General features: G+C 47.2%; 1 protein-coding gene across 3 annotated transcripts in view; it reads right to left on the bottom strand.

The window, feature by feature from the left end:
* Positions 1–12,988, bottom strand: part of NALCN (sodium leak channel, non-selective) — a 948,399-nt gene that overhangs the window by 321,903 nt on the left and 613,508 nt on the right. The window lies entirely within an intron of this gene.

The raw sequence follows: 12,988 nt of genomic DNA, 5'->3' as shown, positions 1-12,988 counted from the left end.
CACGTTGGTGTGTGTGTATTGGTCCAGCAACGCACCAACACCTTTGCAGCCATTGTGCTACCTGTTGGGTGTTTGGTGTGCTCCTGTACCTTTAAAAAGGGGTTGGCTCCCTTCAGTTTACCTGCCCTCACTTATCCATCAGAATGCATGTGCCTCCACTGTGGAGACACTCAAATTTTTGTGTTAGGACCACAGATATCAGGGTGCCGTGACGTGGCTCTGTGACTTACGCATGCGTTTGCAAATGCGTGCGGACTAAACCCCTGTTTTTAATGCATACTGTTAGACAGGTCAATTGGTTGCCTGCGAGCTGGTGGTTAGTAGGCTTGGATTTTCTCCTGGGCATTCCCCAGGTCTTGTTGGTATCACATTTATAAAAATGAATCAGTCCTGGATCAGCAGCTATCAAGCACCTGAGGCTGATGTAACTTATTGAATTTGCTATGGATCTGGGATCCCTTGAAGACTGCCTATGCTGCCTATCCTATTCCTCCTGAATCTTGATGATGCTAGCTTCCAACAATATTTTTGGTTTAGGGCACCATCACCACCCAAGGCCCAATTTTTCTGCCCCTGTTTAACAGGGGCATGTAATTACAATTTTTGATATAATATTCAACAGCAGGGCCCATTCCTACGCCCAACAAGAGTAACTGTGAGGGGTTATAGTGTTGTGGCACCACCACCCAAGGCCAAATTTTTCTGCCCCTGTTTAACAGGGGCATGTAATTACAATTTTTGATATAATATTTAACTGTTCCTGCGCCCAACAAGTATATAGTGCAGTCCGTATAGTATAAATACTGCAGTTCAGAGTATATAGTGCCTGGGAGACCCCCACGCCATTTTTTTTTAAATTTTGGCGTGGGGTTCCCCTTAATATCCATACCAGACCCGAATGGTAATGGACATATTTTGTATGTATATTGCTGGGAGTCGGCAATACATTACAGCCGCAAGCAATTTTAAATTGCTTTTCTTTGCTTTAGAAATTTAATTTTGCTGCGGGACTGTTATGAACATGGGAAAGATGTACTACTTTACATTCAGACTAAGGGGACACCCCCCCCCCCCGGCATGATATTTAATGAAATATTTCATTTTTATTGTTTCACTTTAAGCATTATTAAAATTACTGCTCCCGAAAAACACACATTTTTGCATTGATACATGTCCTCTGGGGCAATACCCAGGGTCCCCATACACTTTTTATGGCAATTTGCATACAAGCCTTTAAAATGAGCACTTTTGATTTTTCATGTTTGTGTCCCATTGTGTTCGCACAAATTTTTTGCCTGTTCGCATGTTCTGCTGTGAACCGAACCAGGAGTTGTTCGGCTCATCCCTAATGGGCACTGACAGGTGAGATTGATGAGCACTGATAGGTGGCACCGATGGGCACTGACAGGTGAGATTGATGAGCACTGATAGGTGGCACTGATGGGCACTGATAGCATTGATGAGCAATGATAGGTGGCACTGATAGGTGGCATTCATGAGCACTGATAGGCAGCACTGGTAGGCGGCATTGATGAGCAATAATAGGTGGCACTGATAGGCGGCATTAATGACCACTGATAGGTGACACTGATGGGCGGCATTGATGAGCACTGATAGGTGGCACTGATAGGCAGCATTGAGCACTGATAGGAGGCACTGATAGGTGGCATTGATGAACACTGATAGGCGGCACTGATGGGCATTGAGCACTGATAGGCAGCACTGATAGGTGGCACTGATAGACACCATTGAGGTGGCACCGATGGACACTTATAGGTGGCATTGATGAGCACTGATGGGCACTGATAGGCAGCATTGATAAGCGATGATAGTTGTCACTGATAGGCGGAATTGATGGGCACTGATAGGTGGCATTGATGAGCACTGAGAGGCAGCCTTGATGATCAGAGCCCTAATGATCAGTGTAAACAATTTACTGACATTGTTGCCTCTCCTTTCCTAACACAGCTTGGGAGGAAAGGGCTTTTCTGTTTTAGAAATGTAATTTTGCTGCGGGACTGTTATGAACATGGGAAAGATGCACTACTTTACAGGCAGACTAAAGGGACCCCCCCCCCGCCACAATATTTAAAGGAATATTTCATTTTTATTGTTTTACATTAAGAATTAATAAAATTTTTTGAAACATTTTTTTGCATTGATACATGTCCCCTGGGGCAGGACTCGGGTCTCCAAACACTTTTTATGGCAATAACTTGCATATAAGCCTTTAAAATGAGCATTTTTGATTTTTCATGTTCGTGTTCCATAGACTTTAACGCTGTTTGCGTGTTCGCACAAATGTTTTACCTGTTCGCATGTTCTGCTGCGAACCGAACCAGGGGGTGTTCGGCTCATCCCCAATGGGCACTGATAGATGGGATTGATGAGCACTGATAGGTGGCACAGATGGGCACTGATAGGCAGCACTTATGAGCACTGATAGGTGGCACTGATGGGCACTGATATGTGGGATTAATGAGCACTGATAGGTGGCACTGCTGGGCACTGATAGGCAGCACTGATGGGCACTGATAGGTGGGATTGATGAGCACTGATAGGTGGCACTGATAGGTGGGATTGATGAGCACTGATAGGTGGCACTGATGGTCACTGATAGGCAGCACTTATGAGCACAGATAGGTGGCACTGATGGGCACTAATAGGTGGGATTGATGAGCACTGATAGATGGCACTGATGGGCACTGATAGGCAGCACTGATGGGCACTGATAGGATGCATCGATGAGCACTGATAGGTGGCACTGATGGGCATTGACCACTGATAGGCAGCATTGATGGCCACTGATAGGCTGCACTGATAAGGGGGCACTTATAGGTGGCATTGATGAACACTGATAGGCGGCACTGATAGACAGCACTGATAAGCTGCACTGGTAGGTGGCAATAATAGGTGGCACTGATAGGGGGCATTGATGAGTAATGATAGGTGGCACTGATGGGCTTTAAGCACTTATAGGCAGCATTGGTGGCCACTGATGAGGAGGCACTGATAGGAGCCATTGATGAGCACTGATAGGCGGCACTGATGGGCACTGATAGGCAGCACTGATAAGCTGCACTGGTAAGCGGCATTGATGAGCAATGATAGGTGGCACTGATAGGCGGCATTGATGAGCACTGATAGGTGACACTGTTAGGCAGCATTGAGCACTGATAGGAGGTACTGATAGGCGGCATTGATGAACACTGATAAGCGGCACTGATGGGCATTGAGCACTGATAGGTGGCACTGATAGACACCATTTAGGTGGCACCGATGGGCACTGATAGGGGGCATTGATGAGCACTGATGGGCACTGATAGGCAGCATTGATAAGCAATGATAGTTGGCACTGATAGGCGGAATTAATGGGAACTGATGGATGGCATTGATGAGCACTGATAGGCAGCATTGATGATCAGGGCACGAATTATCAGTGTAAACAATTTACTGACATTGTTGCCTCTCCTTTCCTCACACAGACACAGCTTGGGAGTAGGGATGAGCCGAACACCCCCCCTGTTCGGTTCCCACCAGAACATGCGAACAGGCAAAAAATTTGTTCGAATACGCGAACACCGTTAAAGTCTATGGGACATGAACATGAATAATCAAAAGTGCTAATTTTAAAGGCTTATATGCAAGTTATTGTCATAAAAAGTGTTTGGGGACCTGGGTCCTGCCCCAGGGGACATGGATCAATGCAAAAAAAAGTTTTAAAAACGGCCGTTTTTTCGGGAGCAGTGATTTTAATAATGCTTAAAGTGAAACAATAAAAGTGTAATATCCCTTTAAATTTTGTACCTGGGGGGTGTCTATAGTATGCCTGTAAAGGGGCGCATGTTTCCCGTTTTTAGAACAGTCTGACAGCAAAATGACATTTCAAAGGAAAAAAAGTCATTTAAAACTACTCGCGGCTATTAATGAATTGCTGGTCCAACAATACACATAGAAGTTCATTGATAAAAACAGCATGGGAATTCCCCACAGGGGAACCCCGAACCAAAATTTAAAAAAAAAATGACGTGGGGTGTCCCACTAAATTCCATACCAGGCCCTTCAGGTCTGGTATGGATATTAAGGGGAAGCCCGGCCAAAATTAAAAAAAAAAGGCTTGGGGCCCCCCTCAAAATCTATACCAGACCCTTCAGGTCTGGTATGGATTTTAAGGGGAACCCCGCGCCAAAATTTAAAAAAAATGGCGTGGGGTCCCCCTAAAAATCCATACCAGACCCTTATCCGAGCACGCAACCTGGCAGGCCACTGGAAAAGAGGGGAAGAAGAGAGAGCGCCCCCCCTCCTGAACCGTACCAGGCCACATGCCCTCAACATTGGGAGGGTGCTTTGGGGTAGCCCCCCAAAACACCTTGTCCCCATGTTGATGAGGACAAGGGCCTCATCCCCACAACCCTAGCCGGTGGTTGTGGGGGTCTGCGGGCGGGGGGCTTATCGGAATCTGGAAGCCCCCTTTAACAAGGGTACCCCCAGATCTCGGCCCTCCCCCCTGTGTGAAATGGTAAGGGGGTACAAAAGTATCCCTACCATTTGACTAAAAAAGTGTCAAAAATGTTAAAAATGACAAGAGACAGTTTTTGACAATTCCTTTATTTAAATGCTTCTTCTTTCTTCTATCTTCTTTCGTCTTTCTTCTTTCTTCTATCTTCTATCTGCCTTTGGTTTCTTCCTCCATATTCTTTTTCTTCTGGTTCTTCCTCCGGTGTTCTCGTCTGGCATCTTCCTCCGCGGCATCAGCAACTTCTTCCCTTCTTCTCCTTGGGCCGCTCCACATCCATGATGGCATGGAGGGAGGCTTCCACTGTATGATGCTTCTCCTCTTTATCTTCTTCTCTTCATCTTCTTCTCTTCATCTTCTTGTCTTCATCTTCTTTTCGGGCCGCTCCGCATCCATGATGGCATGGAGGGAGGCTCCCGCTGTGTGACGCTTCTCCTCTTCTGACGGTTCTTAAATAATGGGGGTGGGGCCACCTGGTGACCCCGCCCCCTCTGACGCACGGGGACTTCCCTGTGGCATTCCCCGTCAAGTCCCCGTGCGTCAGAGGGGGGTGGGGTCACCGGGTGGCTCCGCCCCCCCGTTATTTAAGAAGAGGAGAAGCGTCACACAGCGGGAGCCTCCCTCCATGCCATCATGGATGTGGAGCGGCCCGAAAATAAGAAGAAAACAAGAAGATGAAGAGAAGAAGATGAAGAGAAGAAGATGAAGAGAGAAGCGTCACACAGCGGGAGCCTCCCTCCATGCCATCATGGATGCGGAGCGGCCCGAGGAGAAGAAGGGAAGAAGACGCCGATGCCGCGGAGGAAGATGCCGGACGAGAACACCGGAGGAAGAACCAGAAGAACCAGAAGAAAAAGAAGATGGAAGAAGAAACTGAAGGAAGATAGAAGATAGAAGAAAGAAGAAGAATTTAAATAAAGGAATTGTCAAAAACTGTCTCTTGTCATTTTTGACAGTTTTTTAGTGAAATGGTAGGGGTACTTTTGTACCCCCTTACCATTTCACACAGGGGAGAGGGACGGGATCTGGGGGTCCCCTTGTTAAAGGGGGCTTCCAGATCCCGATAAGCCCCCCGCCCGCAGACCCACACAACCACCGGCTAGGGTTGTGGGGATGAGGCCCTTGTCCTCATCAACATGGGGACAAGGTGTTTTGGGGGGCTACCCCAAAGCACCCTCCCAATGTTGAGGGCATGTGGCCTGGTACGGTTCAGGAGGGGGGGCGCTCTCTCGTCCCCCCCTCTTTTCCTGCGGCCTGCCAGGTTGCGTGCTCGGATAAGGGTCTGGTATGGATTTTTGGGGGGACCCCACGCCATTTTTTTTTTAAATTTTGGCATGGGGTTCCCCTTAAAATCCATACCAGACCTGAAGGGTCTGGTATAGATTTTAAAGGGGGACCCCACGCCATTTTTTTTAAATTTTGGCCGGGATTCCCCTTAATATCCATACCAGACCTGAAGAATTTAGGGGGACCCCCACGTAATTTTTTTTTTTAATTTTGGTTCGGGGTTCCCCTGTGGGGAATTCTCATGTCGTTTTTATCAATGAACTTTTATGTGTATTGTCGGACCGGCAATTCATTAATAGCCACGAGCAGTTTTAAATGACTTTTTTTCCTTTGAAACGTCATTTTGCTGTCGGACTGTTCTAAACACAGGGAAACATGCGCTCCTTTACAGGCATACTATAGACACTCCCCAGGTATGAAATTTAAAGGGATATTACACTTTTATTGTTTCACTTTAAGCATTATTAAAATCACTGCTCCCGAAAAAACTTCAGTTTTTAAAACTTTTTTTTGCATTGATCCATGTCCCCTGGGGCAGGACCCAGGTCCCCAAACACTTTTTATGACAATACCATGCATACAAGCCTTTAAAATTTGCACTTTTGATTTCTCCCATAGACTTTTAAAGGGTGTTCCGCGGCATTCGAATTTGCCGCGAACACCCCAAATTGTTCGCTGTTTGGCGAACTGGCGAACAGCCGATATTCGAGTCGAACATGAGTTTGACTCGAACTCGAAGCTCATCACTACATGGGAGGAAAGGGCTGCCGATACTCAGCAAGTACATGTGATCAGCTGATCACATGGTAAAGAGCCACTATGATTGCGCTGGATGCACGTCCCAGGGGACACAAAAATAACAACACGGCATATTATATGCTGAAAACTGAAAAACAGGCACAGAAAATCAAACTAAATGTGTATACCAAAATGTAATTAATACAACAAATCTAGCCCTGATATATTACATTGTGACAGGACTGCCTATAGTGAATGTAGAAGTAGAAAGAAGGGAAGAAACAGGCACAAGTGTTAGAGGGACACAACAAACCTAGCAAATGCAGGATCAAGCTAAAATAAAATGAAGGCATAATAAGCAGGATGAAGCTGTATACTTAACTTTCTGGGGGGAGATGCAGTTATGGGGCAAGAGTGACTCTGTAACAGATAAGCAACCAATACTTTGTGTGGTGCAAGTTCTGCTTTATCGGGGGGGGGGCTGCAGAAGAGGCGGCGTATTAGTGGGTGTTTTAGAATGATGCATGATGGGTGTGTCTTGTAATGGGTTATGGGTTATGAGGAGGGGGGATCGTGTCAAAGCTCAGTCATAGCTCATCACAGAATCAGATGGTTTTCTTCTTTGTTCCTGGACTTCATCTGTAGGAAGAACAAAAGGTGGGAGACTTGGACAACATGCTGTGCCAGCTTAGAGCTACAGCTGTGGCCAGAGGCCCTGGGTGGTTACAAGACAAACTATCAGACTTATTGCAGGAGCCCAGGCAGGTCTTTCCTGGGCCTCTCCTAGTCACCCACGTGCTAGGAGGTCTAGGCATTCTGAGCGATTCATTCTTGAGGTGACATCTCAGGCTCAGTGCCATTCTGGAAGCCTCTCAAGGGACTCTCTGACCCCACCAGCCAAGCGCACACCTGCTTCCCCTGGTGTGTGAGTCGGGCCCGGCGTAGCAGTGGCAGTGCTGCAGGTGCCGACCAGGTTTCCGGGATTGGTCAGGGCCCCCAGTGACAGAAGACACAGGTGGCAGCTTTCCCCTGTGTCCTGGCATCGCAGAGAGTGCACCACAGATGGAAGGAGCCGGGTGTCAGCTTTTGAGGCTTCCTATATCTCTCACAGAGCCCAGCGTGGGAGTGGGAGAGGGATCGCTGGGGGTTCCGGTGAGGCGGTGGCTGCTGACATCATCAGCAGACGCCCACCGGGCTCTGGGCCCAGCAACCGCACGCTGGAGTCTGCTGAGGGGAGAGAGCGACAGCACGGCTAGGTGAACAGAGCCAGTCTGAAGGGGTGCTCAGCGGCTCTGAAGATGGTGAACTCCCTCACGCTGCATGGGGATCTGTGGCTGGATATCCTGAGGGACAGAGGCAGCCAGGAGAGCCTTTTGTTTCATGCCCTCTTTCTTGTTCTTATTCTCTCTCTGTTCAAGGGGGCTCCAAGGGGCTTAGTTGAAAGCTCAGCAGGGTTCGGGACAATGAGGGGGTGGCTGGAGTTTTGGGGGGCAGTGCTGGGTCCTCAGTCCCTTCTTTGGTGGGGCCCCTGGCGTGTATGGTGTCATACACATCCTGGTAGCAGGTCTTGGGGAGTTGCTGGCATGCTGTGAAGCTGGGGTGACGTCTGGAGCTTCTTCCTCTCTGGTAGCTGCGGGGTCCACAGCACAAGCTGCCACCTCCGGTGTCAGTGGTCAGGCGGTCAGGGTTCCATCTGAGGCCTCAGCTCGCCCTCTTGGTGCGGGTGCGGGACCACCAGATTCCTCCGGTCAATGGCTGGTGGTGTCTGTGGTAACAACAACCAGTAAGGCTTTGGCAAAGCGGCTAACAAAGGAGTGGCCGGGGGTTGATGGGGTACATCTGGCAAATGCTGCAAAAAATGAAGGAGAGTATATGGAAGGGTGAGTATGTGGAAATGTCTTCTTTGTTGCCATTGGAGAAATTTAACTTTAAAGTTAGACTAGATGAAAGTAAGAAGGAAGAAGAAAACGGCGGTATCAGTTGATTCCCCGTACCTTCTCAAATCGGTTGCAGGTGTATGCAATTTTAGCTAGTGTTATTGGGGAAAAGGCCCCTGAGAATTGCTCCCCCTTTTTTATTGCGTTATCTGGACTCTATTAGCGAAGCCCAGCGAGTTTATGGTGGGGTTTCTTGGTTTCGCTATGACGAGCATTTTCGTCAGTGCAAGGCAGTCCGGACCTCTTTATGGTGGACCACAAAAACATCATTCTCTGGATTAACTGATGTCATCTCCACAAAGTTTGGTTCCTACCTTTCAGGGTTGGGGCCGAGGATGCGACAGCCACTTCACAAATGGACGCAAATCGCAGGGGGTTATGTTGGCAATTCAATGCCAGATTTTGCAAATTTGGCACCGCATGCACTGTCCAGATGCTTCAAACAAGGAAAAGGAGGTGACGCTGAAAAGAGGAAAGACGCCGGTGAAGGTAGAAAAGATGGCACCTTTCCTAAAGAGTTATTCTAATAGGCAAGCAGCTCATGTGTTGCAGCTGGGTTTCTCGTGGAGTTTTCTGATACTCTGCCAGTTGCTGGTTGTTCCTCCTATGGCAGATAGCTTGCCGTCATCTCGTTTACATCCAGTTGTCGCTTTCCGGAAAACTAAGTAGTTGCTTTGGGTCGCATTGCTGGCCCTTTTGATTCACCGCTAATTTTTCCCATTGGGTATTATCCCCAAAAAAGAACCAAATAAGTTACGCCTCATTCATCACTTGTCGCATTCTAAAGGGGGTTCAGTGAATGATGCCATTGATCCGAAGCTTTGCATGGTGTCCTATATTTCTTTTTATATGGCAGTGTCGTGGGCTCCTAGGTATGGTAAAGGTATGTTGTTGGCTAAGACTAATATTGAGGTGGATTTTCGTTTGTTGCCGGTACATCCTAGTTGTTGCCATCTGTTGGGGAGAAAATGGCAAGGGCAGATTTTTTTGATAGGTGTTTATCAATGGGCTGTGCCATTTCTTGCTTGTTGTTTGAAATGTTTAGTTTCTTTTTAAAATGGGTGGTTCGGGATGCTTCCAGGCCTAATCTATGCCTCTTTTGGCCATGGTCCAACATGCTTTCCAGTTTTTTGGTGTGCCATTGGCCCCTGACAAGACGGAGGACCCGGCCACTGAGTTGTGGTTTCTGGGTATTGTCATTGACACCGTGGCGATGGAATGTCATTTGCCTTTGGACAAACCTGAAGATCTCAAGAAGATGGTTTCTGCCACCAGGCAATGCAAAAAAATTCAACTTTGTGCTTTGCAAACTCTCTTGGGCAAGTTGAATTTTGCTTGTTGCAGTATGCCCATGGGCCACGCTTTTTGTAGCCTGGTGGCTGCGACAGCTGCCGCAGCTGGCATTAAGGCACCACATCCTTATATTCAGCTGGGGCAGGATCAGCGTGAGGACTTGCGAGTGTGGGATTAATTTCTAGTTTCTTACAATGATCTCTCTTTGGCTGGAGCAGGTGATTTCCAATTTTGAACTAGAACTGTTCACTGACATGGCAGGCTCTGCTCGTTATGGAACCTGTCAGGGTCATTAAAGTGCTGAGTGTTGGTTGGCCAGTGGAATGGGGGGAGGTTACTTTAGTTGGTAATTTGGCCGTTCGGGAACTGTTTTCCCATTATACTATGCATGGAATTATGCACATTGCAGGAGTTGATAACTCAGTGGCTGATGCTTTGTCTCATTTCCAGTGGGACAGATTCCGTTAGTTGGCACTGGAAGTGGAGCAGTGTGTAATTCTATGCCCCAAGCATCTGTGGAGCATCGCATTGCCGCTTCCAAGTTCTCAATTCATCATTTAGTATATGAGTCAGCTTGGTCCTCATACTGCAGAGTGCGGCAGGAATCTGGTGAATGAAGATGGGGTGTGTTCTTGTGAGGACGATGATGTACATGTGTTTCTTTATCTGATCGGCAGGAATTTTGAACGAGGTGTGTCTGTCTTTGCTATGTCTCAGCAGTTGGCCAGTCTGGCTTTCATGTTTAAGTTGTCAGGTCACAGAGATGTTGCAAAGATTTTCTTGCCAGGTAGGCTATGCAGGATTATGGGATCAGGATTATTATCTGTGACAGACGCTCGATGCCCAGTTTCATTTGAGTTTCATGCCTGTTGTCTGCTGGTTGGAGTGCAGACAACTAATCTTCTCATTATTTTCAGATTGGGGCAGCAATGGAAGCGGTTTAATGAGGACTTAATGACCAGGTCGTTCAGCGCTTTGGGTGGTGGAAATCAGCCAGGTTTTGGTAATATGTGCGCCCTCATTTATTGTAACGTATAAGGTTTGCTATCTGTTGGGTCGGGTTATTTGTGTGGTCCTATATAGTTGCCAGGTCTGAGTGGCGTATGGCTCGCTCTGTTGAAAAGATCAATAAAGCCAGGATAAAGGTGAACTGAAGGTAACAGACCAAGTGAAATGAAGGTAATTATCCTACTTACCAGACCACATATTTCAAGGGACAGTGCTGTGCTTAACCCCTTTATCCCTTGCCCTGGAAGATCTTCAGAACAGCAGCCAGGAGGGCTGGTAGTGCCTGCGAGCAGTGGAGCTGGGAGCAGTTTTACAATAGGAGAGGAGATACTCCTGCATGCAGTTTTGCAACTTTTTTGTGCTATTTCCCAAGGAGGACTAGGAGCTCCTAGTCCGTAAGGGACTTTTGCTACTGATCCTGAGTGAGACTGACTGAGTGTGTCCAGGAGAACAGTCCAGGATCTTATCTCTGTATATAGGAAGAAAGTTGTTCTCATCTGTGTTCTTCAAGTCAAGTTGGGCATCCCATAAATTCCTCTTCCCTATCCAAGTTGTTATCCCTAATAAAACAAAAACAAAGCCAATGGACTGACTTCTTGTATATGGGTGCAAGTGAAAAATGCATGTTGCCTGGCTGCGCAGAAATAGGGGAACAAGCAACAAAAAAAAATCATGAAATCGCTTGGATCCAGGATATGATGTCTCAAGTAAGGTTTGGTGTAATGATGATATATAACTTGAAGACACACCAACTTCCCTTAAATAAGCGCACTGTTTATTAAAAAGGAGAACATGATAAGAAGCTTGGCCCAAATCAAGTGTCAGAGGTATACAACCAAACAACAGTAGCTAACTGTTTACTTTTACTTGAGACATCATATCCTGGATCCAAGCACTTTCAGGAATTTTTATGCTGTTTGTTTCGTTACTTCCTCCCAGGAGTATTTTCTCAGCAGCTACGATCCACGGGGCTGACATTAGTTGTTGTTCTTCAACATTATCTGTTACTCTTTAGCAGGCGCCTGATCATCTTTTGTGGCAGTAATAGGGGAGCCAGTTACCGGCAACCCTTGCGGAGATAGTGCTACACTTGTGCTATGATCCACAGTACTTGTACTTGTTATGATTTCAGTACTTATGAATGATGCAGCTGTAGCTGTATTAGCTTAACCTCATCTTTGAGCTAAATTAGTCCCTAATCACATGTAAAGCACAAGACATGTAATGACTAGTATGCCTCTCTATGGGTGGTAAGATCACCTCCAAATTTGATATTTAATCACCTTCCCCCACCTCCACCGCCTGCTTTTCACTCACTTTCTAATGAACAGGCATCACATGATTGGATGGTGCCACACCCACATGTGAGCTCCTCGGTCCATCTGGTCATGCCAGCTATACTTCTAATGGTTTGGGGCAGCGTGTAACACACCTTGGGCATCTCTTTTGGCCACTGCAGACTGCCATTAAAAATATATGATGTTGAGCCACCCTGTCAGTGAAGTGCCGTCCATAGTACAAATGAAGCTCTGAAGCACAATACAGATGCAAAGGCATGGGCCTGCAGGTGCTTGTTTTCCTGTGAATAGACGTGGGCACATGCATGCGTGCACCCACTGCTGATACTGGTGCCAATTGGGCTACTTACTTAACAGCTGTACTAGTCAGTGCTGTCTGATCTATAGCCTTCCTGTGCTCCTGTGCCAAGTTCTGTATTTACTCCTGTGTTTGACCCAGCATGTCTTGACCAAGTTTGATCTTCTCCTGCCCTGATCTTGTCTTGGACTCTGCTTTGCCTTCTGCTTATCTGCTTGCTTGTATGATGCTGACCTTTTCTGTACCTTATCCATTCTCCTGCCTGCTGTCCATGCCTGATCTGACTGTCTGTTACTGACCCGGCTTGTTTGACCATGCATCCTGCCTTGTCCTATATACTCAGCATTCCCTGACCAGCATGCTACTTATCTGGTCCCTGCTGGTCATCTGCCAGCTAAGTGCCTGCCAACCTGCTTGCACAAGTGGTCAGTCATCTGGCAGCCAAGCAACTGCCAGTCTGACATCTGCCAACCTAGAGTCTGCCACACCTGTTTTCATCTGCTGTCCTTGCCATCTGATCTATACCTGGTGAAGCACCAGCCACTTACCTGCACAGTCTGCTGGACACCTCACAGGCACTCTTACCTCACTGTGCTTTTGTGACCACTGTCTC

This window comes from Aquarana catesbeiana, linkage group LG02 (genome assembly GCF_042186555.1).
Source record: "Aquarana catesbeiana isolate 2022-GZ linkage group LG02, ASM4218655v1, whole genome shotgun sequence".
NCBI lineage: Eukaryota > Metazoa > Chordata > Amphibia > Anura > Ranidae > Aquarana > Aquarana catesbeiana.
Note: the sequence above shows the minus strand (reverse complement) of the source record. Positions and strands in the feature narration are given on the sequence as shown.